At 43.4% G+C, this 26,232-nt stretch overlaps 1 pseudogene across 1 annotated transcript; it reads left to right on the top strand.

Moving 5' to 3' along the window:
* Positions 1-73: 73 nt before the first annotated feature.
* LOC308439805 (nucleosome assembly protein 1-like 1) lies at positions 74-25,498 on the top strand (annotated as a pseudogene). Its single transcript has 3 exons — positions 74-181; positions 612-755; positions 24,327-25,498. The product of its transcript is annotated as a nucleosome assembly protein 1-like 1 (transcript).
* The last annotated feature ends 734 nt before the right edge of the window (positions 25,499-26,232 follow it).

The following is a 26,232-nucleotide window of genomic DNA, read 5'->3' as shown; positions in this document are numbered from 1 at the left end:
CTCCAGAGACAGATGGAATTCATACAGCCCCCCTGCAGACATGCAGGCTAAGACTCACACACCAATCATAGACATGAACCAAACAGCAGCAGCAGCTGGAGCAGTTTTCCCACTGAAGGCAGGTGGGACTCACCTGCTGCTGGTGTCCACTGCTCCCACCTGTACTTCCCTGATGGGTAAGGTGAGGCAGGGACAGTCACACCCACAGCTGTGTGCTTCTCTCAGATGTTCAGAGTTTTAGAATGAAGGGGCAAAGTTGTCTAGAACCCCACTCAAGTTCTGGACACCCAGGACCCAGACCCCTGTGGATAGGGATCCTCCAAGCTCCTCCAGCCCCTCCCTAAGCCCTGAGTCAGGGAGCATAGCTAGTCACTGTTCCATTAGCCTGAACCTCCGTGCTCTGCAGCTGGGCCTGGGGCAGACTCAGGAATGGGGGAAGGAGGGAAGAAGACAGTGCAGCTGCCAGGGATGTAGAGCCCAGGAGTGATGGGAGGAAGGAAGGAATGACCCTCAGGGGAGGGGTTGGGGTGCTGATGACTGGTACAGGTCACCCAGGATAACTGACTCAGTCTGTCCTCAGACCTTTCATAAGATGTGTTTCCTTACTGTAGGGTGAAGATGCTCTAGAGAAAGTCATGAGAATTCATCTGGTGCAGCTACTTTTCCTTTTCCTCATCCTCAAGCACGTCACCAAGCTGCCCACATGTTTCAAGATTTTCCACTGTGCCCATCACTGTGGCCCTGTCTCATCTCGGGTACTTTTTCTCTCAGTGATTTGCCCATAACATGAAACTACTTGATGTAGAAAATTGGTGAAAACAGCTACATATCCAGACCAAGCTCTAGAAGCAGGATAACCAGATCTCCTTAGTGGGAGTGTAAAGTTTTTACTCCTGTGTATATAACTCATCAGTTTATGTCAGAATGATCAGACTAGGAGGAGCCTGTACCAGGCAACTTTCTGCACAACACCTATGAAAAATAAAGATATGTGCTATTTGTATATGACTATATATAGTGGAAATTGCTTTCTAACATGAGGTGATAGTTTATAATATTATTACTATGATCCATCAGTTCGTGTGATAGGCACTAAGTAGTCCAGCCATGGCCACGTGCACCCTGGAGCAGCAGAGAACCTGGAACCTGCTCCATCCAACAGGCAGCCCCTGCAGTGACAATGTGGCAGTGAAAGCTGGAAGGTCCTGGAAAGCTGTCACTACTGAGTCCACACCTCTGATGCGGGTTCCCGGTCAGCGCTGTTCTCCACTGTGCTCAGTGAAGCTTCTCTGCACACCCAGAAGCTGTGGGGAGGGAGAGTGAACTCACAGTTGTTGTCTCTGACCTTCATATGGGCACATTTGCACTAGTGTACTGGTACCCACACTCTAACAATGTGGAGAATGCAGAGTGATTAGTTCACTGTTGGAACACGGTATGTTTTGAGGCAGGGTCTCACTCTGTAGACCAGGCTGTGCTGGAACTCACAGAAACCCACCTACCTTTACCTTGCCAGCATTAGGCTTAAAGTTGTGTGCCTCCATGCCTGACTGAGCATTGGGTTTAATCTCCAGTGATGTGCTGCCAGTGTATTAGAGCTTTAATATTGCCCATTTCACCCAGATTCATTTGTAAACTTCTGTGGCATTGGGTGACAGGCACTGTTAATGGATCTGAAGCTTCACTAAAGAAACCTGCCACAACCAAGCATCGGAAACAGAAATTGGGGATGGTTTGTTGAGTACAGGTCAGTGGTAACTACAACAGGTCCATAGACCTAAGCAGAAGTGACTTCATGATGGAAGTGTTATTCAGGCTGTAAAACACAGCACGCAGTCAAAGTTAAAACAAAGACCCACCACACCAAAGCGCACAGTTCTGAGAAAGTGTCTTATTGTAATAAATTTGCTTTATGGCTTCTTTAGTTAACTGCTTCCGGTTAACTCTTCCTGTTAACTGAAGTCTGTCAACCCAGAACATGGGGGGGGGGGGTTGTGCTTGGAAGTTCTTACTGGGAAAAGCTCCACTTGACACTGGGATACCAAATATTTAGAATAACCAGGGCCAGCAAATGAAGAGTTTCTATTAGTGTAAACACCATTGCTGGGAAAGGGAGTAACTGCGGGATGCACAGAGGGAAATCTGATGTCGGGATATAAAGTAATTAATTAATTAATTAATTAATTAATTAATTAATTTTTAAAAATATATGAGCAGTCCTCTCTGCTGAATTCCCTGGAACAGTAATATCTATCCTCCAATTTCCTAACTAGAAGGTTCTTATCACAGGTTCTGGATGTCTAATTGCTTTCTATTCAGATGTTGTAAATGTCATGTGGTCGGTTTACAGATGTGCAGGTTTCACAATGGGTGCTGTCTGTATTACACAGTTTTTACTTGAAAATTTCCGAATATTTTCAGTGATTTCTTGTAATGATTTTACTGTCCAAGGTCTGTGTCAACAATTCTCTTTCACCTGTGACCACACAGCTGTGGTTTCCTCTTTGTTCTTAGTCTGTGACATGATCTGTGAAATTCACCGAACCTTGAAAGGATTTTGTTTGCATTGAACTTCGTTATGGTTTCTATTTCATATCTAATTCTTGCTGAGACATATCCCACCCGTCTTGATTTGCAGTTGTTGTACATAGCATTATTTATCCATATCCTTTTTGAAATTTTATAAAGGTTCATTAGAAATGTGTTGTGGCTCAGCTTGGTGACTCGCCCTTAATCCCAGCATTCTGGAGGCAGAGACAGGCAGATCTCTGAGTTAGAAGAACCTCCCTGGTCTACACAGAGTTCCAGTCAGACAAGAGCACACAAACACATCTTGCCTTGTCCTATCTACTCTGGGTACCTTATGATTTATGTCTGGCACTGCTTGATTGACAGACACCATTATAACTAAGAATGTGTTCTTTGGTGACTCTGGGTCAAGCAACGTATAGCTCTGGAATGCTGTCATAATTTTTTCTAGAAAGGTTGCTGAGAACTCCCCATCTTCTGTCCAATATCACCTATTCAAGCCAAATTAGTGGGATAGGAGACCAACCCCTCCATTAGAGTCTGAGGGAAGAACTGTAGCTTCCCCTAACCTTCATCCATGTTGAAGTTCCATTTGGGCCTGGCCAAATAAAAAGAGGTGTCAATAATCAACTGATTAGAAGTAGCATTCTCATTTTCATCTGGAACTACTTTCTAAGACCCATGGGTAATTCTTTCTCTCCCTTCTGTGGTGGAGAGAATGCATCAGATACTGACAATCTTCCCACATATGTTGGTGGGTAAAGATTACTGAATCCAGGAGTTAGATAATGATCTCTGGCCTCTCTGAAGATTTGAAGTTCTGAAAGGCCTTATTTCGGGGGATCGTTACCGTGATAATTTAGGGGCCGTGTGGCCCAAAGGTGGAGAGTCATAGTGATGTCTGGAGTCTTATAACTGGCCTATTCCCCATCAACCTGTCTTCTGGTGTGCAGCAGTACTGGTTGTGGTGTGGCAGGGTCCAGCATCTAATGCTGGTAGAAGTGAAGAGAGGAGAGAAGGAAATCTGTATCCTCACTATCCCGCAAAACAGAGTAGAGGAGGGCAGTTGGCTTAGCTTTCTCTCTCTGTCTTGTCTTCTTAACCACTAGGATGTGTTTCAGGCAGGTGGGCTGATTGTATATGAGGTCTTGCCAGGTGGTAATGTAGTGCATTTGGTCTGGGTGGTTGGTCCAATTATAGATGACATTCTTGACTTTCTCTAGCATCAGGAATTCAAGGTCCCTTCACATAGCCAGCCAACATGGAATGCTGGCCACTCCAACCTGCAAAAAAAATTAGTATGTCTATCATACCATCTAGCTCTAAAGTCCTTAAACATGCCCAGAAAAACATTCCAGGAGGCAGAGCATCTGGGTCTGTCCCATCCTTCTAACTCTGACCACTAGAAAATAAACCAGACACAATGAAACAAACAGCCAAAGAACACAGAAACCTGAACACTGGTAGTACAAAATCACAAAAGCAAAAGTTAGATGATAATGAAGTTGGTACAACCCGAAATGTCTCTCTTAAGAAATTGGGGGATCCAATTCCTTACTATGGATCTAGTATGTCTCCTGGTGTTGCTCACTCAGGGTCTGGGGGTGTCCTGAGATCTGCTCCAGTCCACTGTGGCAGTGCTAAATCACAGGCTTACAGACTTACTGGAGTGAAAAAAGCCAGACACTCAGACAAAAACTCTCCAGTGAACACTTACCAATCAGTCTTTGATTTACAGGTCAGAGGTCCAGTTGACATGTCATGGGAGTCTCAAACATGCCCTCAAATATTATGCCCAGATTGCAAATTTCCCAGAGACCACCAGAATCCACCATGAGTCCAATGCAGAAGCAAAGTGTCTTTATTCAAACTCAAGCTTGTACCGTCCAATCACTCCAATGCAGTGGATGTGTGTGTAATAGCTCAAGCTGGTGAAGCCTTGCCTTTTTATCACAGTTATAGCAGGGTAGGTGCTTTCCAACCTAGCAAATATGTAATTGCTTAACAGTTGAAAATTGTAGCTTGGAGCATTTCTATAGGCCCAGCATGATTTTAGCTTGTTATGAGCAATTGTGGTTAACTTGAGTAATCTATTTCAAAACATCTGGAAAAATAGGTATTTTCTTCTTAGGAGCTGATTGGTTGTTACTAAGAGTGGAGTGGCTGTTTTTAAGAAAGTTATGGCTGATGCTATGTGTGACTTGGTTCCTAGAATATGCTATGGTTTTTCCAGTAACTGAGTTCAGCCTGAGGACAAGATTAATATAAGAGGGAGTCTAAATACAAAATGGAGTTTGTAATGCTAAGATGGGCCCTTGAGATCTCTCTTCTTTCCTTTCTCCATCATCATTCTCAGCACTGGGTTTTTTCTTCTTGCAGGAACCTGGTATCATCTTTAGAGACAAATTCCTTTATTGATGCTCTAGAGAGTTTCCCTCAGTCACTTTGCTCTGCTTCCATCTTCCTCAAGGACAAGTAGCCTGAAGGAATGTAGCCAAGTTGCCAATGTTGCTTCCACTGGACCATCTTTGTGCTTCACTGCTCCTTCTTCCCTCCACGTGCAGTCCATCTACTGACCCAGCTCCTAAATGCAGTTTTTCTTAGAGAAAATTTGTGCTCTGTTTGTTATATCTACCTTAATGTGGGGGGGGGGTGTTGTTGGCTTTTTGTTCACAACCAAAGGGAGAGTTCTTAGGCAACAGGGGATTCATTGTCCATCAAACTGTTTAATGAGAAAATGATAAATATTCTCAGGCAATCAAAAATGTAGGTGTTTGAACCAGAAGAGAATGTGAAGATGAGAATTAAAAATGGTAGAGGAAGCAGTGGAGAAAAGCAGAGTAAAGTCGGTTGAGCTTGTACAAATCCAGCAGTAAATGTGGGGTTTGGAGAGATTTTGTTCTGCGATCTCCTCTTATATTCTAAAGTGAGAAAGTATACTGCATTATGGACAAACATTCCTTTAACAAGATCCTTTAGTAGACGGGCTCTCAGTTGCATGTTGTAGATTTGGCTCAGTCCTACGGTATGCATAGGAGAATGTGTAAGGTTCTACTTTGCTACTGCTTGCGACCCTTTTCAATTCTGTTTAGTATAAATGTCCTCTTCACATTGTACTGTATGTCTTCTTTTGCTGCTGAAAGACCACAGACATGAGTATGATGAGATATAAGAACTGGCTTGTGGGCAGATGGCATTGTGCAGGTTACAGCCTGCCCTAGACTTTTATTGATATGATAGCATGACCACAGCAACACTTATTAAAAAAAAACATTTATGTTGGGCTGGGTTATGGTTCAGAGGTTTGGTCCAATATCTTCATGGCTGGATGCATGGCTTCATGCAGCAGACAGGGTTCTAAAAAGGTAGCTGAGAGTTCTACATCCTGAATAGCAGGCATCAGGAAGAGAGTGAAACACAATCTCTTCAACAAGGCCACACCTCCTAATAGTGCGACTCCCTACGAGCTTATGGGGGGCATTTTCTTTTAAATTACTACATTATACTCCTTGGACCCCAAAGGCTTTTTTAGCCTTATCATAATAGGGAAACAGATTCAGTCCAACTTCAAAAGTCCTCATAGTTTCTAATACTCTCAAACTTGTCATAAAGTACAAAGTTCAGTCTCCTCTGAGATTCATGCAATCTCTTAACTGTAATCCTGTGTACCATAAAATTAAAAAAGCAAATCACATACCCCCAACAAACAATGGCAGATAACTTTCTACTACATTTTCTATTACACAGCCAGATGTGTATCTCTTAAATTTGTGAGTTAACTAGAGAGGACCCTAAACATCCAGTGCCCAGATTGAGATCACCAAGATTGGCACTAGGTAATATGGCCATAGCTAAAAAGCTTCCCATGTGTGTCAATTTGCAGCTTTTCTCCAGGAACCTTCTCCAGTACACTTAGGACCCAAGACAAATTGACCATGTGTGCTTGAGATGTCTTCCTTCTATAAAAGTTGTTCTCTCTTCAGTTAGAGCCAAAGTAGCAGTTGCACAGATACCATCTTGTGTTTTCTACCTACATACTTAGAAAAAGTCACTTCAATTGTTTGTCAGGTAGGTCCTCCTTGTAACATTGTGTGTATCTCATGGGTCAATGGTACCATCAGAAGGTCTTTCTAGACTATAGCCCAAGGCTTAGAATCTAGTTATCCCCACCAATGTATCCGGGGAATGCTGAGTTCACAGAACTTGAATCCTATGGGCTTCTCCCTATTTGGAGCTCACCTATACGGTTTTTTCACAGATACATACTTGATTTGTTTCAAATTCACATTCAAGGCTCTTTCTTCACACTAGTATGAAGGACAATGTTCAGTGAACAGACTACCTTCCCTTCAGAATAGTGACAACAAAGCCAAGCTTTTGGGTAACCTGGGGAAGGAGATAAATGCCACCAAAGCATGGAGAGATTTGACCCAAAGCATGAAAGACTTTGGAGAAGAATTGAAAAACCATCCACTCAACATTGAACCAGGGCCAGTCAAGACCATGACAAGAAGCAAAGACAGGGGCTGTCAAAAAGTAACAGGAAGAACCTGCTGGGTGGTGGTGGCATACATCTTTAATCCCAGCACACAAGAGGCAGAGCCAGGCAGATCTCTGAAATCTAGGACAGGCTGGTCTACAGAGAAAGTTCTAGGACAGATAGAGCTGCACTAAGAAACCATGCCTTGAAAAAAAAATGAAACAAAAGAAAAGAAAAAGAAAGAAACAAGAGGAATAGAGCACTTGCCGGAAGAAGGTTATAGATGTATTTGTATAAAAAAAAAAAAAAAAACCCTGAATATTGATTAATCCTGGAAGTACATGGCTCTTGAGGTTTAAGAAATGGCAAGTCAGGGAAGGAAGGAAAAGAGTATGTAGAGGAAGATTTGAAATTTCAGGGGGTGATGACTCTCTAAAGTGTGGAAGATGATGGTGTTGTGTGTCATTTTCAGGTAGTCATGTCTTGCAGGGCACCATGGTATCCCAGTATAAACAAGAAAGACTCAATGATCTCTCCTGGGCTTTCACCATTGATGGCCAATATTCCTTCCATTTTCACTCAACAAACAAGACATAGAAAGCAACTGAACCTGAAGCCAGCAGTACCATGAAGTTGTTGGAGACAAACACTGAACTTATAAATCATCTCTATAAGCTCTCCTCAGGAGATTTCAGTTACAGTCTCAATATATTCTTAAAACCCTGGAAGAAAGTGCCAAGTAAGTCCTTAGGTAGATTACCACAAGGAAATGTCCACAGGGTGGGAAAGGCAATTCTGTTGAAAAATGCGATGACTTCCCTATGTGGATGCCAGCATGTGTATGTGATGGAGAATCTGATAGACTCAGCCAGTGATAACTTGGTGGTCTTCCTCTCTGGAGATCCCTGATGATCACAACTATTCCTCCTTCCCATCTCATTTCTCAGTGTTTCTCATTCCCTATTAACCAATGACACGACATTAAATGGACTCTCCTGGACCAACAATCTGTATGCATTGCTTTAAACTTCCAGGTTTTTCCATTCCCCTATTATAGCTGCCCTTCCACCAGCTCCAATATCACTTTTGAAGGTGACACTGTTTTTTCTCTGGCACAATTAAACACCACCGATTATGCCAACATCCAGAAAGTTCTAACCACAATAAATATGTCACATTTCTAGATGGTTCAGTAGATATTTGCTTTCTTTGATAGTGAAACAAACTCTCTAAAGACATCTTACAGACATCCTATTCATCTATTCAAGGTCTGGAAATAGTAATCACACATGAGTTACTTGGACTTCCTAGAGGGAGAAGTTTCTGATGGAGGTGTGGTTTTAATCTCCATCCATATTTCTTTCTGATTTTTTAAAACAAGATCAACAATAAAAACCCAGATTATCACGCAGCTTACATCTGCCAACCACACTTCACCTTCACAACACACTTCTCCCATCGTACATCTGGCAGTCAGCATTCTAATGCCACCAGAGTCTGTTATTAATATTAATACCCATTTCATTTGTTATCTACTTGGCCAAGAGGCAGTACCAAGAACAAAAAAAAGTAAGAAATATGATAGGTCTTCACTCTTTTTCTTGGACATATTGGTCAGGTAACAACATAGAAGAGATGTCTCAATGGTTTCATCAAAGCCACTCTCCATCACAGTGGCTCTCTGTCTGCCAGAATAAAAGCTCAGCTTAGTATTTAGCCCCCCACTCCTCAGTAATGCTGAGATGACTATCGTTGAGGACAGGAGGCTCTCAGAGTCATCGTAGCTCTGAAGTCAGAGGAAGGATGAAACAGGAAAGTCCTTCTGAGGGGGACAAAGAATCCAAGGATACAAAATAAGATTTTAAAAAAAAAAATGAAATGAGGTGTTCCTCTTGCATAAACAAAAAAGGTTCCCCTAATACTGTGAATAAATTCTGTGTTCTTTCTGAGGATGATATGATCCAATGTAATAATTCTATACCTATAGCCAAGTCTGTATATTAGTAGCACCTGACTTATTAAGAGACAGCCCTTAATACAAAATGATCAGAATGAGCAAACGATTCAAGGAGTCGGTATTGTGGGACCAACCTGTAATTCCACCACTAGGAGACTGAGGCTGATCACCAAGTTCAAGATCAGCCTGGGCTGCATAATCACATCTTGTCAAAAGAACAAAGAAAATATTATCCATTCATTTATCTTGCTCACCCTACTGAGCTACAATTCTGTGCATGTGGAACTATGACTCCAATGTCTCTGTCATCTGAAGTTGAAGTCACCTGTGTTTATTCAGGTAACCTGAGCTGAGCGCTCACCTCTGTCATTGTTAGATTTGCCACATACAGTCTAGAATCAAAATACAAACTTGTGATGAAAAAGCCAGTGTTCTAACTAATTTAATATGGTCTCAAAATGTTTGCTATATCCATAGGCTGATAAAACATTTACATCTAATATCAGGTAACATCAGATATTTCAGTCAATATAATTATTTTGGATAACTTTTGTTTCACAAAACTCTTAAATCTACCTATATATATGGTCCAACCTACAATTCTAGGATGTGGAAAGGTGAGGCAGGGGGACTACTGCAAGAATTTGAACCTGCTGAGCACTATATACTGAGCTCAAGAGCAGCTTAGGTCAAAAAGTGAAGCCTTGGCCCACCCCAAAAAAAGAAAGCTGAAAAACCAGGGTTGGAGAAGAGAGCTCCTTTAGTATCCACAGGGAATGTTTTGAGGGACATGGGGACAGCGTCTAATTGTTACCGACATTTCCATATGACATTCCGCAGCAGATTGAAGGAAAGCACACATCCAGGCAGGCAAAGCAGTGTTTGAAAGGGCCCTGCAGGCTGAGGCTGAGAGAGGAGGGAGAAAACAAAAGGTAGGTCAGAGGTTGGAGAGAAGAGTCAAGCAGGGTTCAGTGGAAGGATCTGCAGGGGTCCACAGGGCAGGTCTCTCCCACCCAAGGATCCTTTCACACAGCCATGAAGGCTTAGCTATGAGGATCAGAGAATCCTTGTCTCAGTCATGACCAGAGAGATGTGATTGCAGATACAGCTGATGTACCATCAGCAAGCCAGTGCCCTCAGTTGGAGAATTCGTCCTAAAGAAAAATTGTGGTACAAAAGACATAAGTGTTTTCTGTAGGACAGTCTGAACACCAATCTGGCCAATTTTTTTTTCAGTGTGGGAAGTTGAAGTTGAAGGAACAGCACAGCAGTCTTGAAGAACAGATGGTCCTTTGAAATCCAGCCACCAGAGAACATTGAGACCTTTACCAAAAACTGGCTCTCTTAAGACTTCTTGTTTTTTCCTCAATTAAGATGAAAAAAAGAAATAAAGAAAACTATAGGCAATGATCTTGATCAAGTAAGGTATCTGATATTTAACCTCTATACTCCAACTTTTTATTTTTTTATTTTTAGACAGGTCTCCATGTTATAGCTCTGGGTGGCTTGGAAGTATAAGTAGACTATGGTGGTTTCAAACTCACAAAGATCTTCCTGCCTTTGCCTCTCAAGTACTAGAATTAAAGGCACAAGCCTCCATACTTAATCCCGTAGTCTTTTTAAAGTAAACTGTCACGTACATACACACACACACACACACACACACACACACACACACACATTTTGTGTGGTAGTTACAGGAGAAGACTACTCAGACATGGATTCAAGCCAATAGAAAGTCCTTATATTAGTCAGTGACTATAGCAGGTGTTTGCAATAATACTGACCACCGTGTTTCAGGGTAAGTAAGCTCTTAAAACACCTATCGTGTGTTAATGTAATTCACCTAACAATAACAGTCAGTCAGAATCAGAACTGCAGAAGCCAAAAAGCAAGGTTAGTTCATTTAGAGACTTTCTCTTAACTACGGCCTTGGATGGAGTAGACCTTTGTTTTAGTTTGGGCAGGTGATGCTGTCTAAGTCTTGAGTTTCTATAGCCTGAAAGAAACTTCCATCATGGAGTCGGTTGTGCTAAGGACTGGTGGTCTGCTGAGGTCTGGGTCCTATTATGACATCCCTGTGCCCTACTTTAAACTTGTGGGATTATTCCTGATCTCTTTCTCTTGTTTTCAGTAATCTTTACTTTAGGGCAAACCTCATTCAAAAAATGCTCATCACAAAGCATTTCTTTTCGTCAATAAGCTATTAACACACACACACACACACACACACACACACACACACACTCACTCACACTCACCTATGACCTTGTGTTTCTTTTTACACCTGCAATTACCTTCTGTCTTCCTTTCAGTCAAATAACCCTTGATATGATTTAGTATCTTTTCAAACAGTCACAAAATCTTGACACAGGCCACACCTGATCACTTTTTTGTCGTTTAATTATAGATGTGAATTTATTAGTACTTAATGGTGAAGAGCTTTCATATAGCTGGGCTTGGTGGTACATTCCAGCTCCTGGGAGGTGGAGACAGGCAAGTTCTCGGCCAGCATGGTCTACAGAGCCATGTGCAGAGAAACTAGGGCTTTACAGAGAGATTGTCTCGATAAAAAATAATAATAATGAAGTAGACAGACTCAGTGCAGACCCTGGTTCCTTTATCCTTGGAGCCAACTGCACTTGTTTGCCATCAGAGGTTAGGGAAGATTCGGTGGTACCTAAGTCAGTAACTATGATGCACCACATGAAGAAAATTAAGGGCAAAATTTCGTGATATCTTCAACAGATGTAGAAACAGAAAAGGTATCAAAACTCAACACATATTCTCATGAAATCTGTCAATAAACTAGGTATGGGAAGAATACACACACACACACACACAGACACACACAAAGAGAGAGACAGAAACAAAGAGGGACAGGGAAACAAAGACATAGAGACAAAGAGAGAGATAGAAACAAAGAGACAGAAAGAGAGAAGTGAAGTGAGCTAACAGTAGAGTTACCAGTGAGAGGCTGAAACCAGACAGGTGCTCACAGTGCTCCCTCTGCCACTAAAAGTCCTAGATAATTGGGACAAAAAAAGAACCAAAATGCTTTATGCCTAGAAATGAAGTGGTTAAGGAGTCTCTGCTTGCCTAGGACATGTCAGAAAAAGCAAGCATCTCAGCCAAGGCCAATAGAGACCTGAGATGGACAAATGCAGAAGCATGAAAGAAACTGAGAAGGATACAAATAATTAGGGGCACATCTGTGACCACTAATTGTAAGAATTATCATGTTTAACACTAACCAAAATGACCTACAGACTCTATGCAATCTCTCTGAAAATCTCAACTGTATTCTCCATAGGAACAGAAGAATCAAATATGCAAGCTCACACTGATATCTGAAAGTCTCCGTAGAGTAATCTTCCTTCTTATATGTGCGTATTTTGTTGTATGTCTATTGGTGTTTTGCTCATATTTGTGTCTGTGCATCACATTGTTGTGAATGGTTGTCAGCCACTATGTGGTTTCCGGGTCTTGAGCCCAGGTCCTGTGCCAGAAAAAGTGTTCTTAATGGCTGAACCATCTCTCCAGCTGCATTCAGACTATGTTGAGAATGAACACAGCAGCAAAGGGCTCATGAAAAGAAGATCAGGTCTTGTGTCACACTGACAGAGACTGGAAAATAGCACATTACCATCCAGTGCTGCGTCCTCAACTTTGGTCTCTTGTCAAATGTGCTCACAGCACTCAGACACTTCAATAGCAATAAAATGAACTGCTTTGTTTAAATAAATAATGGATTGTAGGCATACATTTTTGCTGCCTACTTTTAATAAGGGTTCTGAAAGAGTTAAAATTTCAAGCTAGCCCAACTAACCCTGCCTTGGGGACAAGTATGTCTCAAGGCTAAGAACAAAGTAACATGTTCTTTGGCTTTAGCATATAAGGGACCAGTTCAGCAATAGCTATCTGGGGGAGAGCTTGTTTTCTTTGGCTACAGTTCTGTCTCGCAGCAAACACTAAGTATGACTCAGCAGTTGCAGACCAGTCCTCTAGGCAGGCAGAAACCACATAAAAGAAAGCAGCTACAGTCCAGTAAAGCAAGCAGACATCAGGCATAAACCAGCAACTGTAGTTCAATCCTGAAGAAGTGGGAAGACTGGCCAAGTGGTTTTCCAGTGACACCCAGAGGGCCCCGCTGTCTTCTGTTTTGTTTTCATTGTAACGCCTTGCTCAACCCTAGGACTGATGAAACCTAATAACTATGAGCCAAGACTTAGCTATGGAGGTTATCTGATACTAAAATGGGCAGAGTCATTCACAACTGATCTATGTTACGATGATTATTCTCAGCCTCCAAAAATTGCTACAAACCTTGGTAACTTATGGCCAGAACTAGGCAGGTACCAAGCTTCAAGATGACCAAGTGTATCATCCTTTGCCTTATGCCTTCATGGCTGGGCCACGTATGCCTGGACATAAAGGTACCAGGTGCAGAGCTGACAGCGTAGCAGAAGAGCTGCTCTTAAGAAAGGATCAATGTTATGCATGCCCAGCCGAAACAGGGTCTTCATGCACTCAATCTCCAGCTAATCACAATTGCCATTACTGAGGATGTGAGACTCAGGCCCCAGGATATAAAGTGGATTATGACCTTTATATTGATATAAGCTTCCTCGAAATTCAGAATGAGAGGAAGATTCCTAAGACTTGCAATCCATCAATTATAATTCTCTAATCTTGGGACACTATCCCTCCCTATGCTGACTTGGAGGTTGGATGTACTGGGGGTTTCAGGACCAGACCCTGAAATGTCTTTTACAATCCAGTGACTGGTGAAACCTGAGCTCTACACCCAATGAAGCTCTGTGACAAAAGTATACCTCCTCCAGGTGTTTCTTCAAAACACACCAGTCTGTGCTTCCTCTTTTTGAGATCCCGACCCCCCACCCTTTGTTACATGGAGTTCCTTTAGCAACACTATAGAAGCCACTTTCAAGTTTCTCAATGCCTCTAGGCCAAATATGACTTAAGATTGTTGGTTTTGTTTGGACCACATGCCTCCTTATTATATAAGAATAGCTAATGTTGACCATAAGCCCTTACAACTCCTTAAGATAGTCTTCCTATATGATACTGCTTCCTGTCCTTAGGAGATGTCAATCTCCTTGGGAGAGATACAGGGATATGGAACTTGTTTTAGTTCTCAAGAACATCCATTGCCAGCCTCACTCTATTCAGGCATGTGCCATGCTTCTGACACTTATGTGGTAAAGCTGTACAAGTCTCTTGGAATGAAGAAGACTAACCTCTTATCAACACCTAAAGGCACTTGGTTTGCATGTACCCCAGGCCTTTCCCCTTGGTTATCAGTAGCTCATTTCACAAACAAGCAGAAGTCTGAATTATGTGTGCTTGTCCATGTGGTACCTCAGGTTACACACTATGGAGGGACAGCAGGGTGGGATCACATGGGCCTGTATTCTAGTCCTCACTCTAGGAGAGCTGTGCCCATTGTAACACCATTGTTGATTGGGATGGGCATTGTAGGATCTTCAGCAATGGGGACTGCTGCTCTAGTTACTGGGGCACAGAACTTTGGGATGGTGAATTACCAGGTGGAAAAACATCTGGCTCAATTACATTCAGCCACCTCAATTTTGGAACAGTCTGTGGACTCTTTAGCTGAGGCAGTCCTGCAAAACCATTGAGCATTAAACTTGTTCCTCTGGGTAGGAAGATTCTATATGACCCTGGGGGAGATGGAAAGTGCTGTCTCTGCACCAATTATTCTGAGGCAATTAGAAACATTTTTATGGAAGTTAAAACTCACCTTCTCAATAGAAAAACAAGGGAACACAAAACACAACTTGGCTTGAAAGGTTAATTGATCTCCTTGTTTAACATCCCTGATAATCACTTTGGTAGGTCTCTGTACATATTATTGCTAATTCTAACCTGTGGCCCATGTCATATCAGTGCCTTCATAACTTTTATGCAAAAGAGAATCTCAACAGTTAAATTCATGATCTTAAGAACTCTCCATGACACAGAGTCAAAGATTTGACTCTAAGATACAAGCTCAAGGCAGGGATGGTGAGGCCTGCTCCTTTTAATGTAACTGTAACCATTTTGTATTCAGACTCCATGTTATTCACAAAGTGAAATTAAGTTTGTAGTTGTTACTTTAGCTGACACTGAAGAATGCTTTTAATAGCAAAAAAATCAAGGCTGAATCATGTGTGCCCTGTCATCTCACTGTTCTGTAAGTTCCTGTCCACCACACATCTACCACCCCTCTTACCTCACTCTGGACCAATCAGCTAAAAGGTTGGCTGATAATGCTCTGTCTAGTTAGCCAAAAATGCAGTACCACTTCACTGCTTGCCTTCGAATTTTTGAACGTGGGTTTTCACATAAAAAATCTTCCCTGAGGACAGACAGTTACTACAATTAGGTTTTTCCTTCTTGTGGTCCCGATCTAGGGAGTCTTAGGTTTTGTGGTCTAAAAGTGTTCAATAAACTTTCATCATATATTTGAGACTTGGGACTGAGTGGTCAGTACCCAGCTAATCCCAGGCCCCAACAGACACCTTTAGCCATTCAACAGGAAGTGGTAGTCCCACCACCATGAGCTCGGCCAAGCCTCTGCAGGGATTCCGCTTTCTCCCACGGGTACCCTTGGGCACCCATTGGTAGTCCCATGACCATGTTCCATCCTAGACTGGGCCACTGTTTGCCCTTATGTGAGAGCTGAGCATCACATTTGTGCAGGCCGGCTGGCACGGTGCCATCCATTGGCTCCACTGTCACATTAGTGTGACAGCCAGGCCTCATTGCTCTGTGGGAGCACTAAATCATCTATGCCTCTGGCCAAGGAGCATGATGACCTCAGACACTTAGCTGTCCCAGCTCTGGGCAGCTGCAGGGTTTTCCTGCATGGACCTGAAGTGGACTGCAGCTTGTCCACAGGATGCCTAGCTCGTGCTCCTTTTCTGAAACCATGCACTGCTTGGGAGAAGTTGCCTCTGCTGTGCCCTAAGGTTCCAGTAGAGGAGCCAGATTTTTCTACTCATCAGGGACTTCTTTTTATTTATTTTATTTTACTTATTCACTTTACATCACACTCACTGCCCCTTCCAGGCCACCCCCATCAGCAATCCTTCCCTAACCCCCATCCTGTCATCTAAGCAGGTGAGGCCCCACTGAGTTTCCCCTGACCCTGGTACTTCAAGTCTCTGAGAGGCTTGGCACTTCCTTTTCCATTGAAGCCTGACAAGGCAGTTCAGCTAGAAGAACATATTTCACGTACAGGCAACAACTTTTGGGATAACCCCAACCCCACCCCACTGACAGCCCCACTCCAGTTGATTTGGACCCACTTGAAGACCAAGCTGCACATCTGCTACATATATGTGTGGGAGGCCTAGGTATAGCCTGTGTATATTCTTTTGTTGGTGGTTGAGTCTCTGAGAGCTCCCAAGGGTCCAGGTTAGTTGACTCTGTTGGTCTTCCTGTGAAGTTTCTATCCCATCAGGAGCATGCAATCCTTTCTCCTGTTATTCCATAAGAGTCCTCAAGCTCTATCCAGTGTCTGGCTGTGGGTGTCTGTATATGTCAGAGTCAGCTTCTGCATGGTGTCTCTCAGAGGACAGCCATGCTAGACTCCTGTCTGCAAGCTCAACAGTATCATAGTGTCAGGGGTTGGTGCTTGGCCATGGGATGGGTCTCAAATTGGGGTGGTTATTTTTTCGCCATTCACTCAGTCTCTGCTCTATCCACTGTAAGATTAGAAGTGAGTCTTAACTACCAGGAGACTCCCCACCCAAGTGACAAACAAGAATGAAGTTCAATACTAATGCAAAAGGTTTATATTATGGTGCGTCAGGGTCAGCCCTCAACCAGCCAGCCCCTCATGGTGAGTGACTAGAAAGCAACCCCAAATGACTATAACAAGCAGTTTTTATACTTTTTAGGGGTAGAGGTTACATCAGCAAGGTTACAGTTTAAACTTATTGGCTAAGCATATTGACATTTGAATCTATTTGTTAGCAAGCATGGGCAGATTATAGCATGCATTTGAACCATATCTGGGACCAGAGGGTCAGGTGACTATCAGTCAATACATTCTGCAGTTTTTCGAGAATGTTCCTGCTCCTGTGGGTGGAGAATGGAACTTGGCAGAGCCTTGACCTGAGGCAGTGGGTATAAGGCTGGTGGAATCCCCTGAGGTCCTTCATTTCCCCCTTTTTGTTGTCAGGTTCCAATCTTGGAGTCATGCTCAGGGGTCTCTAGTAACTAATTCATATTCTTCGGGTCTTGTTTACAGGGTCTCATTTTGTTTGCACAGGACCATCATCTGTACTGCTGCACCTATTCTCTCTTTTATGAAGGCTATACGCTTGTTCAATACACAGGGTCCAAAGCTCAACAATATCAGGAGAACAATTAAGGGTCCTACCAAGGTGGATATGCGGGTGGTTAGCCAATGGGAAGAGTTAAACAAAGACTCACACCAGCCCTGACTCTGGTCTATTTTTCTCTTCCATTTGACTAGCCCTTATCTCACCTTGGCCATCATACCACAATTTGTACAACCCGAGTCCCCAAGTTTTTCTCTTTAACCATCCCCTTGTGTTTTTGCCTTTCTGAGTGAATCTGATTATTATTGGGTTACAGGTGGCGTTTGAACAGAAGGTGTCCCAGTACCCTTGGTGCCCATGGTAGGACCCCACAGTCATGTAAAATTTTACCATAATCAAGTCCCAAAAGAAAGAAGGGTTCCAGTAGGTGTCTCCTGTAGTCTTGCATCCTTAGGCGGCACAATAAAACTGGTCTGGACCCCTGCCTCGGTGAACTTCTGCCCGGCTTCTCCCAAACGTAAATGTAGGTCTCCCGTAGGTGATATCACCATTCATGGAATGCACATCCTATCATCCCTCCCCCACATCCCAGCCCAGATCCCTCTTTCTCCCATATGGACACTTTGTGTCTGCCAACACTCCTGTCATGGGCCTAGAAGTCCCACGAGTCAGGTTCTGCCACCAGCTGGCATAGGTGGAAAGTGAGGTTGGGCAGGTGTTGAGAGGTTTGGAGGCTGTCAGGGAGGCAACCTCATCTCCAGTTCCAGTGGAAACGACAGGCCAGGTTTGATGGACTGACACATGGGGACGGCAGGAGTCCCCAGGGAATGGGGTGTTTGCAGGTTTCACAGGGGACAAGTGTACCCAGGCCACAATACTGCCTACCTTGAGGGCAGTGGGAGTGGTTAACAGCAGGAAGGGTCCCTTCCACCAGAGTTCCAGGGACTGTGCCTGATGCCCCCAGTTATAGACCCAGTCACCAGTCTGGAAACAGTGAGGGGTCTCTGGCATTCCCGGAGCATATAAGGCAGACAGTTTGGGCCAAACTCTTGTTGTACTGACTAAAGGGCTTAGAGCCTCAAGAAGAGGTTTCTATCAGTGAATTGGGATACCTACAGGGAGGGGCCCAGTGGACACCAATGGAGTTGAAGTTCCAAACAGGATCTCAGAAGGGGCCAGGTTAAAATGGTAAGGGATGTTCCGGGCTCATAACAGGGCCAGGGGAAGGAGCACCACCCAGTCAGCACCAGTCTCCAGGGTCAATTTAGTTAAAGCCTCTGTTGTGTTCTTTTCGTTCTCTCTACTTGCCCTGAGCTCTGGTGACAGTAGACACCCTGGAGCTTCCAGCTATTCCCCAATATCTTTTCCAATCCCCGACTTACCTTAGAAACAAAAGCAGGACCATTGTTCAATCCAATTGTCTTGGGCATTCCGGACCTCAGGAAATTTTCTTCTAATTCGTCTTTAGCTACCACAGTAGCTGTTTCCCGCTTGGCTGAAAAAGCCTCAACCCATCCAGAGAAAGTACCTACAAACACTAGAAGGTATTTGTAACCATATTTTTTTTGACAACTTCTGTGAAACTGGTCTCCAAACATACCCCAGGTTGTTCTCCCCTAGGTCTCTTGCCCTATTTTCTCTTGGCTGCATTAGCATTTACTTGCTGACATACCTTACACTCTTCTACTGCCTCTCTGGCTATAAACCTAAGGTCCATTACATATACCTCAGATCCCTTAACTGCTTGGATGAGCTTCCTGTCTCATAAATGAGTCCATTTGTGCATTTGGCCAGTCTTTTGTTTGTTCTTTGGGGAATATAGTGTTTTCCTCTTGAGTGTGCCATAGTCCTTCCTCCTATAATAGTTGGTGAGGTGTCTAGCAATTTTCTTCTGCTGTATATTCTAAGTGAGGCCATTCCTTAATATAATCCCATTTACCAGCAGGTGTCTCCTGCAGGCCCATAACTGGGACAGGCTCCTCCTGCATAGCCACTTCTTGAGTCACTTGATCTGCCTGACCACTGAGTCTCTTTCCATCTGATATCCTGGGCAATGGATAATACTTACAGTTGCTGGCTTCATCGGGGCATCCAAGAGATCCAAGATTTCCTGATTTTTGTTCTTGAAATCTCTTTTTCCTCTGATGTGAGCAGTCCTCTCTCTTGGTATATAGCCCCATGGACATGGGCTATGGCAAAGGCATACCTGCCCCAAGTTCCAAGACTTTGATGAGGGTAATTAGCTCCACTTTCTGCACAGACATGTTAGGGTGTAGAGGTTCAGCCCAGATGACATTTGTGCCATCCACCATGGCACACCTATTCATCTCTGACCTTCATGGAGAAAACTGTTCCTGTCTGTAAACTAGGTATCTTTGGCTCCCAGCAGGGGTCAGTTGGAGAGGTCTTTCCTCTGCCCATGACCTTCTGTCAGTATTTTTTGACACTCATGCTGTGGTGGCTCGAGGTTGGTTGGGATTGGGCAGCAAGGTGGCCAGATCGAACACAACCAGTGGAGGATCTAGTCCGTGTCGGCTGACTGGTGGTCCCACCCTCTGGATCTTTCCATAAAGTATTCTTGACTTTGAGGTGCCAAAGGCAGGCAGAAGAAAGCATTTCAAGTCTAACACCGTGTACCAAATTCTGGAAGGTGGCAAAGAACTCAACAGAGCGTAGGTTAAGCATAGTAGGTTAATGTCAGCCACTCAGGGGTTTACCTCTCATAAACCCTAGACTAGGCAATAATTGTTAGTACCCAACTTCTTGACTGGCAGGAGCTGTGTGTTCCAGGATCTTGATGCTAGACCTTCAGGTGCTCCTTATCTCCTGCCCTATTAAAGTCCCATCCAGGTACACTCCGTTGGGTTTTGATCCTTCTTTGGGGTACAGACAACCACAGTACCTGACATCAAGGTCAAGATAAAGAACTCACAAGAGAAAATTCTCTACCCCTAACATCCCCACCCTCCAAATTCCCCCAAATTTCCATTCTTGTCTCTGCCTATGCATGACAAATAAAGAAAAAGGGAACAATGGCCCATCAGCCCACCCTGCTTTGGTGGAGGGAACATCCTTGAATAAATAGTTCTCAGAAGAATGGCAGAAAGGACTGACAGATAGTCACCTGACCCTCTGGTTTCAGATAGAGTTTGAATGCCTATCGCATGGCTGCCAGCCAATAGATTCAAAGGCCAATAAGCTTAGCCAATGGTTTAAACTGTAAGCTTGGTGATGTAACCTGTATCCCTAAAAAAGATAAAAACTGCTTGTAACAATCTTTTGGGGTCGCTTCTTCTCAGGGTGTAAGACGACCGTGACACACCGGATTAATAAACCTCTTGCTTTTGGATCGATTGCTGCCTCTGTGTCTCTTTGAGAGGGGATCTTCCAGATACAAAGGCTCTCCGAGTCTTTCATTTAGTGCACTGGCCGGGAAATACTCCCCTCTCGGAGCCGAACTCCAGCAGTCAGAGGAGTCGAGCAGGTACCTTGTCTGTATGCTGTTTGTCTGTGTAATTCTGTTCATGTTCAGTTTGTTCACGAACATCCGAGAATTCTGTGTTTGAGGCCAGTAGCAGTGGGCAGATGTGCCTTAACATCATGGCCATGGAGAATCTGGGGGACGCTTCAGATTTTCTGGAGAATTCTAGTGGAACTCCACTAGTCAGAGAACCTAGGCAGCTGCGGATCATGAGACCGCACCCTAGTCAGTTTTTCTCCTGCCTGTGGCGTTCATGGTAGGGATGCTCAGGATTTTTGTTTTTGTTTCTGTTGTGTGTGTGTGTGTGCGCGCATGGACTTGTACTGGTGTTATTTTTGGACATGGGACAGAGCACCTCTACTCCTTTGAGCTGGACTTTAGACCATTGGAATGATGTTAAAAAGAAGAGTCACGATCTTGCCGTAGAAATTTAAAAGTCTAAATGGGTTACACTTTGCTCTTTCAAGAGGCCTACATTCTTAGCTACCAGGAGAACCCCCACCCACCCAAGTGAGACTCAAGAATGAAGTTCAATGCAAACGCAAAAGGTTTATATTCTGGTGCGTCAGGGTTGACCCTCAATTAAGCCCTGGTGGTGAGTGACTAAAAGGTGACCCTGAATAGCTATAACAAGCAGTTTTTATACTTTTTAGAGGTACAGGTTGTATCAGCAAGGTTACAGTCTAAACTTATTGGCTAAGCATATTGACCTTTGAATCTATTGACTAGCAAGCATGGACAGATTAAGACAAACATTTGAACTCTGATACCAGAGGGTCAGGTGACTATCAGTCAGTACATTCTTTGGTTTTGAGTCTGTGTGTGTGTTTGTTGTTGTTATTGTTGTTGTTTTGTTTGTTTGTTTGTGTTACTGCTCCTCCCAAGAACTGTGGGTGGTGAAGGGAACTTGGTAAAAAGCTGGAACTTGGCCTAGTCCTGACCTTAGGTGGATGGGTGTAAGGCTGGTGAAAGCCCTTATGGTCCTTCACACACTCCACCTCCATGCCTGCATTTCTTGTAGACAGGATAAATTTGGGGTTGAAAGTTTCGTGGGTTGGTTGGCATCTCTCTCCACTGGGGTTCCTGCCTGGCTACTGGAGGTTGTCTCTTCGGGATCCAAATCCCCAGTGGTGTGAAGCACAGCTATGCAGGGGCTTCTAAAAGAATTTGCTTTCCCACATGGCATCTGCGGATTCCTGCTTCTTTCCCTGCTCTTTCACTAGGAAATCACCTTCTACCGGGCGTTTTCGGGCTATGAGTCTGGATTCTGTACCCCACATCAGGCACTAAATTGAGGGGCTCTGCCTAACATTGCCAACTCCATTTTGTGCTCAGACTCCATTTTATGTTAAACTTGTCCTTAGTTTGAATTTGGTTACTGGAAAAACCACAACTTGTTCCAGGAACCAAGACACAGCCCCTACAACAATCACAACTTCCCTAGTAACAGCCACTCTACCCTTAGAACTGGGAAGTACCAAATCTTTCAGATGCTTTCTTGTTCCAGGAACCAAGACAAGGTCCCTAGCAACAATCACAACTTCCCTAGTAACAGTGACTCCACCCTTAGAAATGAAAAGTACCAAATGTTCCAGATGCTTTCTTGTTCCAGGAACCAAGACAAGGTCCCTAGCAACAATCACAACTTCCCTAATAACAGCCACTCCACCCTTAGAAACGGGAAGTACCAAATGTTCCAGATGCTTTCTTGTTCCAGGAACCAAGATAAGGTCCCTAGCAACAATCACAACTTCCCTAATAACAGGGACTCCACCCTTAGAAATGGAAAGTACCAAATGTTCCAGATGCTTTCTTGTTCCAGGAACCAAGATAAGGTCCCTAGCAACCATCACAACTTTTCTAATAACAGGGACTCCACCCTTAGAAACAGGAAGTACCAAATGTTCCAGATGATTTCTTGTTCCAGGAAGCAAGACAAGGTCCCTAGCAACAATCACAACTTCCCTAATAACAGCCACTCCACCCTTAGAAACGGAAAGTACCAAATGTTCCAGATGCTTTCTTGTTCCAGGAACCAAGATAAGGTCCCTAGCAACCATCACAACTTTCCTAATAACAGGGACTCCACCCTTAGAAACGGGAAGTACCAAATGTTTCAGATGCTTTCTTGTTCCAGGAACCAAGGCACGGCCCCTTGCAAGAATCACAACTTCCTAGTAACAGCCACACCACCTTTAGAAACAGGAAGTGCCAAATGTTCCAGATGCTTACTCAAGCTAACCACAGCTGTACGTAACAAGTTGAAATCACTGCAAGCCAATAAGAATGTGCCAAGCTGCAATTCCTTAAATGATAACCAATCATGCAACTGTCAAGTGGAAAACCCCTCACCGTAAAAACATGATAAAAAGACAAGGCTTTGCCAGCTCAGGACCTTCTGCACCATCCACTTAGTTGGAGAAACTGCAGAGGGCCAAGCGTGGGCTTGAATAAAGATTCTTTGCTTTTGCATATCGGTTGAACTCCTGATGGGCTTTGATGGTCTAAAGGGATGCTATAACGTGAGCATAATAAAATGTAACTAAGGGCCTTTCTATGCCCACTCTTGCTCTGAATAAAGACCCAGAGAGTTCAATTTTTATAAGCTTTTTGCCTTATTGCTAGTCATGTTCTCCACTCACTCGTAACTTAATTATCCTGTTTATACTAATCTAAGATCTGCCATGTGGCTGGCTACCTCTCCTCAGTTTCATATGTCTGACTTCCTCCGTATCTCACTAGACCTCATTTCTTCCCTGAGTTTCTTTGTCCAGAAGTTCCACCTTACTATTCTGTACTTTACTATAGGCTGTAGGCTTCTTATTTTAGCCAATCAGAAAGTATGAGTAAAGAGACACACCTTTACACCATTTGTAAAAACATTATTCCTAGAAAATGTAGCATATAAGGCTGATGCAAAGTAGCTATCATCTAGAGAGGATTGTGAGTTTTCAGAAGAAAGCAAAAAGAGTGTGGACAGTTCTTGAGGACAACAAGGTTTCCATTAAGAAATGAGTGTTTGGACACGAGTCTTTTTTAGCACCATCTGCTCAGGGCACTTTTTTAGCACCATCTGCCATGTGGCTGGCTACCTCTCCTCAGTTTCATATGTCTGACTTCCTCCGTATCTCACTAGACCTCATTTCTTCCCTGAGTTTCTTTGTCCAGAAGTTCCACCTTACTATTCTGTACTTTACTATAGGCTGTAGGCTTCTTATTTTAGCCAATCAGAAAGTATGAGTAAAGAGACACACCTTTACACCATTTGTAAAAACATTATTCCTAGAAAATGTAGCATATAAGGCTGATGCAAAGTAGCTATCATCTAGAGAGGATTGTGAGTTTTCAGAAGAAAGCAAAAAGAGTGTGGACAGTTCTTGAGGACAACAAGGTTTCCATTAAGAAATGAGTGTTTGGACACGAGTCTTTTTTAGCACCATCTGCTCAGGGCACTGCCTCCCGCTCCTCCCACCACCACTGCAGCCCCGAGTCGCTGCCTGCGTAGCTCTGGCTGCCCAGCTTTGAGTCCGAGTCTCCTAGAATGATATTTGGAGTTCTTGCAAGATTGCAGACATTGACAACAAAGAACAGTCTGAACTTGATCAAGATTTGGAAGATGTTGAAGACGTAGAAGAAGAAATGGGTGAAGAAGCAAAAATGAAAGCATGTCAACTGTTCAGATGATGAAAAATCCTCAGATCTTTCAGCTCTTCGCGAAAAACTTGATGGTAGACACACCAACAAGATACACTGAAACCTTGCCTAAGGTAGTCAAAAGATGGGTGAATGCTATAAAGAGTCTGCAAGTTAAATGTGCACAGATAGAAGGCAAATTCTATGAGGGAGTTCATGATCTTGGGGGAAAGCATGCTGTCCTCTATCAGCCTTTATTTGATAAGGGATTTGAGATTAGTGCAATTTATGAATGTGCAGAAGAAGAGTGTGAATGGAAACCAGGTGAGGAAGATGTAGTTTCAGAGGCGCTGAAAGACAAGGCCAAGATTGAAGATGAGAAAAAGGATGAAGAAAATGAAGATCCTAAAGGAATTCCTGAATTTTGGCTGACAGTTTTTAAGAATGCTGATTTGCTCAGTGATATGACTCAGGAACATGATGACGCTATTCTGAAGCACTTGACAGATAAAGTGAAGTTTTTGGATGCTGGACAGCCTGAGTTTTATCTTAGAATTTCACTCTGAACCCAACGGATATTTCACAAATGAAGTGTTAACAAAGACTTACAGGATGAGGTCAGAACTGGACGATTCTGATCCCTTTTCTTTTGACGGACCAGAAATTATAGGTTGTACAGGGTGCCAGACAGATTGGAAAAAGGGAAAGAATGTTACTTTGAAAACCATTAAGAAGAAGCAGAAACACAAGGGACATGGGGCAGTTCGTACTGTGGCTAAAACAGTTCCCAATGATTCTTTAATTTTTCTCCTCCTCTTGAAGGTCCTGAGAATGGAGATCCCAATGCTGCTGGTGAGGTGATCCTGGCTACTGAGGTGATTTCACCTGCTGAGGAGATCCTGGCTGCAGACTTTGAAATTGAGCACTTTTTATGTGAGCATATATTCCCAAGATCAGTGGTATATTTCACTGGAGAAGCTATTGAGGACAATGAGGACTTTTATGATGAAGAAAGTGAAGAAGCTGATGAGAAAGGGGAAGAAGAAGGAGATGAGGAAAATGATCCAGACTATGACCCAAAAAAGGATCAACACGTAGCCTAGTGCTAGCAGCAGTGAGCAGTGACCAGCCTTGAGGACATCTTCCCTGTGACAGGCTACACAGAAGTCATTCATTACGGCCTTACAGCTTTGTATTTTCTTGGTAGAATCAGCATGTTTTTAAGGGAAAAGAAAATGATATTTTAAAGACCAATTTGTTTTACCTAGCATCCTAATGAAAGATTTGGAGAGTCTTTATATCTAGGAGACCCCCTCTCAAAGAGACACAGAGGCAGCAATTGATGCAACAGCAAGAGCTTTATTGATCTAGTGCACCAGGGTCATTCAACACCTAAGGAGAGGCGACGCCGACCAACTATTACAAGCAGTTTTTATACTTTTTAGAGATATAGGTTACATCATCAAGGTAATAATTCAAATTCATTGGGTAAGCATACTGACCATTAACTCTATTGGCTAGTGAGCATAGGCTGATTGCAACATGCATCAGGACCCTATCTGAGACTTTCCAAAGGGTCAGGTGGCTATCAGTCAGTATATTCTGCAGCTTTTCTGAGAATTATTCAAGAATGTTTCACCCCACTGAAGCAGGGTGGGCCACTGGGCTATTGTTCCCTTTATCTCTAATTGTCAGGTATGGGTGAGGTGAAGAAGGGGGAAATTGGGGAATTTGGGGGACGAGGGAGTCAAGGGTAGAGAATTTTCCATTCTGACTTCTTCACTAAGTCTAGTTCTGTCGGATATGTTAATGCACACATCCTCTCTAATGAATGTTT

This window comes from Micromys minutus (genome assembly GCF_963924665.1).
Source record: "Micromys minutus genome assembly, chromosome: 30".
Taxonomy (NCBI): Eukaryota; Metazoa; Chordata; class Mammalia; order Rodentia; family Muridae; genus Micromys; species Micromys minutus.
The sequence above is the reverse complement of the archived record's forward strand: the minus strand, read 5'-3'. Positions and strand labels throughout refer to the sequence as shown.